The sequence below is a fragment of the Pempheris klunzingeri genome, chromosome 8 (genome assembly GCF_042242105.1).
Source record: "Pempheris klunzingeri isolate RE-2024b chromosome 8, fPemKlu1.hap1, whole genome shotgun sequence".
Lineage (NCBI taxonomy): Eukaryota > Metazoa > Chordata > Actinopteri > Acropomatiformes > Pempheridae > Pempheris > Pempheris klunzingeri.
In genome coordinates this window covers 28,507,855-28,513,854 of record NC_092019.1, presented here as the reverse complement: position 1 = coordinate 28,513,854, position 6,000 = coordinate 28,507,855, and the positions used below count along the sequence as shown (strand labels likewise).

Below are 6,000 nucleotides of genomic sequence, written 5' to 3'. Positions count from 1 at the left end.
TTACAAATGAAATGCACAATCGACTCTGTGATGCGTTGAGCTCGAGGTGATGTAAATGGTAGGAAGTTATCCAGCGTAGTTTGGTTTGGTTCAGTACTCTTCGGCAGCTGCTTCTGTGCCACTACCTCAGCGTGGTGTCTTGCTAGATGAGTTCTCAAGTTTGTTGTGATGGGAATTTGCATGTCAGAAGACAAAGAAATGTAAATTCACAGTTTGATCCACCAGGGTGTGTCCCGACCAGACCGCAGAAGAAAGAGGTGTTATCTTCCCCGGAGTGTTTCTGTGCTTTCTCATCTCTCTGGTTCCTGTGGGTCCTGGTCCCGGTCCCGCTGATGTGGTTCTCTGGTTCCTGTGGATCCTGGTCCTGGTTCTGCTGATGTGGTTCCCTGGTTCCTATGGATCCTGGTCCTGGCCCCGCTGATATGGTTCTCCATCAGCCTATGGATCTGCGTTTGTCCAAGGCTACAGCCTGTCCGTCCTTGGGAGCTGGATCTCTCCTTCACTGTGGTGCTCCCGGAGGTTTCTCTTTTCCCACTGGGTTTTTTGAGTTTTTCCTTCCCGGAGAAGGAGGGTCATAAAGGGCAGGTGATGCCTCGGACTGATCCACCGGTCTGATCCATTGGCCTCATCGACTGCTGGACTCTTTATTAGATTGTTTGTTTGCTTACACTTGTTTATTTCAGTGAACTTTGTAAAGCACTATGAGACACTCTGTTGTGATATTGGGCTATACAAATAAAATTGAATTGAATTGAATTGAAATGAAAACATTTGGTCTGTCAGGATGCATCCTGGCCAGGTATGGGAACAAAGGAGGTGTTGAAATAACATCTGATCAACAGGATGTGTATTGTTTTGCATATCCCAGGGTCTACAGGCCAAACCCCCCAAGCCTACAGGTCCTCACCTCATAAAAAGCAACAGAGACAGAGACTCAGAGAACTCTGTTTCAGAACTGTTAGACTGCGGGACTGTCTCTGTAACAGCTGTTCCTTTTTGCAAAAATAAATGCGCACAAGAACTCCTTGCAGCAGACTTTATCTTTCAGAAATTTCCACGACATTGTCGTGTTCCCACAGTATTTCACGGCAGCGAGACAGAGCTCATTGTTTTTACTTCCATTTATAGCTTTGAAGCCAAAGTGTTTCCAAACGTCGGCTTTATACTGAGAAGGTGTTGTAATATTGTTAGCCATGTTTCTGTTGGCTTTAGCTACTAAGCACAACTCTACTGCAGGATTGCCGCTGCGCCGCACATTTGCTCTACACCGCCATCTACTGGAGTGGTGCTAAAGTCGTACTGTATTCACAAGGTGTCGGAAATGCAAATCATTATTTTCATTGAAAAAAAAAAAAAAAAAAAAAAAAAAAAAAATCGATATTAGGAGATGAAAAAACAATATCCTATCGGGTCACAGAGTATCGCAATATATCGCCATATCGATATTTTTTCACACCCCTAATGTACAGTGAGGAGAAAAATAGAAATAAACTACAACAATATGTTGCACCTGACTCCACAGGTCAATCATTAAATAAAATGGAGCGCAAGTAATGAAGGTATATAAATGTCAATATTTATTATCCACGGTGCATATCATAAAATCACAATCCTATTCCTCCAAACGGGGTAAAATTATGTATACTGTCAATACCTATTGCACATGAGCCCCATAGACCGGGGGTGAAAGTCACTGCATTCTTAAGATGCCACTGCACATCAATTCATATCAAAATAGCACAGCAATCAGTTCATATCAAAATAGCACAGCAATCAGTTCACACGTGACTATAACCAGCACACCTAAGTCAGGTCTCAGTACTACTAGGGATTACAGTTGATAATTACCCACCGCGGATCTTAACAGGGAAGTGAATAAACAAACATAACAATGAACAAAAAATAAAGGAAGTTAGTCCGTCCTCACAGGATGTAACCCCAGGTCTTTACATCCACGAGTCCCGCAAGGCCGAGCGGACTAACTAAAACAAATCCTACAAATGAAACTAAAGAGGACAGCAGGAGACAGTGCACATCCAACGAACAGTCACTGTAAAAACACAGACAATAAAAACACAATTAATGACTCAATAACTGATTAAACACACCCAAAACAAAATAACATTTTTAATAAACATCCTTAAAAAACCCCATACCTGCTACGCCGGCGCCTCACACACCGCAGGAAATCAATTAGCCCCTTAAAACTGTGTGGCCACACACAAATCACGGCTGAAGCCTCGTGTCTCTCTGGCTTCACGCCGGCAATCATCCACACCTGCCCACTGACCTAACTTGCTTTATTGTTTCCTGCCCCAATCAGAGGCAGACAGCAGAGGACCAACAGGTGCCACCGGTTACAAATAGGAAAAGAACAGGACAATATAAACAATATAGAACTCTTTAATAACAGTATGTACAATAGAGGTAGGTGTAGTGCAGAATTGGAAGGACGCACACAGTGCAAGCTGCAGGACATCATTGAAAATGTCAGCCGTTGCATTCCTAAGAATGGGATAGATGGAAGACAGACAGAGAAAAGAGAATCATAATGCCTCAGTCATCATCTGTAATGAGAATCAGAATCAACTTTATTGGCCAAGTTTGAACAGGCAAACAAGGAATTTGACTCGGTGAAACTTGACTCTCTATGTAGAGTGAGGAGAAAAATAGAAATAAACTACAACAATAGGAAAAGAACAGGACAATATAAACAATATAGAACTCTAACAACAGTATGTACAATAGAGGTAGGTGCAGTGCAGAATTGCAGTGCAAAAATGTTGCAAATGTGCAGGGGTGTGGAACTATTGCACAGTGGATCCTGAGACTCTGAGGCTAGTGCGAGTTCATCAGGGTGACGGCCTGGGGGAAGAAACTGTCTCTGTGTCTGGTGGTTTGGGTGTACAGTGATCTGTAGCGCCTACCAGACGGGAGGAGTTTGAAGAGTTTATGTGTGGAGTGTGAGGGGTCTGCAGAGATGTTACCTGCCCTCCTCCTGACCCTGGACAGGTACAAGTCCTGGATGGAGGGCAGATCGGCCCCAATTATCCTCTCTGCAGATGTAGTGTTGGTTTTTTCCAAAAGAAAACAGGCAACTTCTCTCATTTAAGGTGTTTTAATATTTGTAAGAATAAAACATAAGCATGTCCATGGACTCAGTCTGTTCTTGGAAAACCACAGTCAGCAAGCTGTTAGTCTGTAGCCAACAGATAGCAGAGTGAGCCCCGGGCTCTGTGTGAGGCATCAATTTGTACATTCAGATATTGTGGATAGAATTGGGATTTGTTTTGACTAGGTGGGGGAGACCATGGTTTAGACTTAGCCCTCCCTTGTTGGTGCACAGCCTGGTCCCAGCCTCTTGGCATCACGACCTCCAACCCAGTAAAGCCCAACCTGGAAAAAACACCCTCCCTACTCTAGTCTCATGCATGATCATCTTTCAGTGCAACCTGTCCCTATTGTGTCTATCTTCTCTAACTTCTACGATAGTGGCATTCAGAGAGAGCATCTCTTGTCCTTGGAGCTCCCTTATATGGAGTTGTTAGTGTGGTGCATGTAAGCTGTGTGCCCTCTTGCCAGACTTCTCTCATGCTCTCATGTGTCTAACCCTTCAGAACCTGGGGTCAGTGCTTGTATCCTGTCTTTAACATTATGAAGCTGGCCAACTCTATAGCAATACATTTAAGCAATATGTGTCTGTCCCTGTAAATACAAAGCTGTGAATACGGTACAAAATAAGGCACTATGAATAATAACAACATGATCTCCACACATCATAAGGCACTTGGAAATAGTAACTCTACATTATACTATTCTACTATATTCTTCACTGTTGGAATAGTAACACTATATTTTCACAAATATATTCCCCACACAGACCTGATTGTCCTTTGCAGTCTGTGCCTGTCCTGTTTGGTGGCCGATCCAAACCAGACCGTAATGATTGATTTAATGACACACGGCACCACTGTGGTGTAAGGGCTTTAACTTGTTGGAGATGCTGGGGATTGAACCCAGGACCTTGTACATGCAAAGCACACGCTCTACCACTGAGCTACATCCCCTCACTTGCTATGACCTTTTATGAGTATTTCAACTGCTCAATGAGTGTCTCACTACCTCTATGGCTACTCATGATAGGGTAGGGTGAGGACGTTGTCTATGAAAGATGTTGACAGTAGTTGTACACTAAGTTGTCAGCTTATTACATATGTTACACTTTTAAGAATGACGCTGTGGTCGATCCTTTGTGTAACACATTCATTTTTATTCCTGCAGAAATGGTAACAAAAACATATCAGTCTTAACGTCTGTGTTGCTCCATGTTACTCGTACTGTTGACGTCTCACTCTATTAGCGACTGGCATATCTCAGAACACACATTACAAGTTGATCAAGTCAAAAACATTCAAATTACAATCATGCCATCATGTAATAATCCATCCTGTAAACAACCTTTTCACCAAAAGTATTTATACTCAATGAACATCTTTTTAATCTACCCTTATTCTCCCATGAACTGTTTCACAGTTTTAACTTAACTTATAACTGTTTTTAACTCACCAGTCTTTATTATTGTCTCTGTCTAGCTCTATGTTGCTCAAAAATAACAATAAAATCTAATACTGAAATCGTGTCTTCCATATAAACTCTTATTTTAAATGTAACCAGATCACCCATGTTCGACATATCGTTCCGCTCTTATTCTGAAAACCCAACTGGAAACTGTGTATGGTGTGGGTTGTGTGAAGGGTCGGTGTCCGGCAACAGGACGAAGCCGCCGCACACCCCGATGTGCACAAAGGTGCGAGGGCCCTCCAACGCTGCAGCGCTGCAGCGAGAAGAGCCGTCGACTGCGGCTGCTCCTCTGTCCTGCCAGGGTCTAGTGAAGAGGGTGGCTGACATTGTCCATCAATTATTTCCTGGTACCCCAACTGTAGGGGGGCGAGTGTGTTTTCATACTGTGGTCTCAGGAGGGAGAGATAAAGCTGTTCCAGTGTCTTAATGATGTGCAATGTGAGGCCCACCGTACTATAGTCGTTACAATTAGTTTTAGCTTGGTGGGCCTAATAAACTGACAACTTAGTGTATAATTACAATTTTCTATCATAATATACACAACTTACTCACCCTATCCTATCATGAGTACTCATAGAGGTACCAAGGCACTCATTGACCAGATGAAACACTCTTAATGGGAATGTAGCTTATTGGTAGAGCGTGTGCTTTGCATGGGCAAGGTGCTGGGTTCAATCCCCAGCATCCCTAACATGTTGGTGCTTACACTACACTGTTATCCTGTAACAGTATTGCATGTAGTGATTCATATGCAGTGCTCTATATCATATATAACATCAAATTGTTCAAGCATGTGTCCATATCTCTGTGCTGACCATATTCTTCATTGCTGCATTTAACCTATTTTCAGGATAACATGTTACAATGGTGCATAGATGTAGATATAGATGTGTGTGTGTATTTCACAAAAAAAATGTGTATGTTGCTCCATTTCTGTTTCAGGGCACAGTTACGTGGAGATTCAAGGGGATCATTCATACAAAGTAGTTCTCCTTGTTAAGCAAGGGTCAAAGTTAAAAAATACTGGATGAAACAGTAACACCTAATGAATAATAACCTAATAATAATGAGCATTAATGTAATGAAACAAATCCATGGCCATGGCAACTGAGCCAAGTACTTTGTGTCTTTCAAAATGTAAGCTGATGATTTCTATCCATCCTTCTGTTTGTCTGTCTTTCCATCTGTTGGCAGCTTCCTCTTTCTGCCACGTCCAGGTCCTTTAGCTTTGAGCTTGCAAACTATGCTTCCAACAGTATCTCCAAGGACATTCAGTGCCTTTTCTATCTTTTTGTATCCTTTTACAAGACTGCAGCACATGCCCCCGCTTAGTCACAGAAACAAAGTTAAAATGATATAGGCAAGCAATACAAAACCATCAATCATAGTTTTTGTGAAATGGGACAACCCTTCCTAATA

General features: G+C 42.4%; 1 non-coding gene across 1 annotated transcript; it reads right to left on the bottom strand.

The window, feature by feature from the left end:
• Positions 1-3,995: 3,995 nt before the first annotated feature.
• trnaa-ugc (transfer RNA alanine (anticodon UGC)) lies at positions 3,996-4,067 on the bottom strand. The gene has a single exon. It is a non-coding gene; the product is annotated as a tRNA-Ala (tRNA).
• Positions 4,068-6,000: the final 1,933 nt, after the last annotated feature.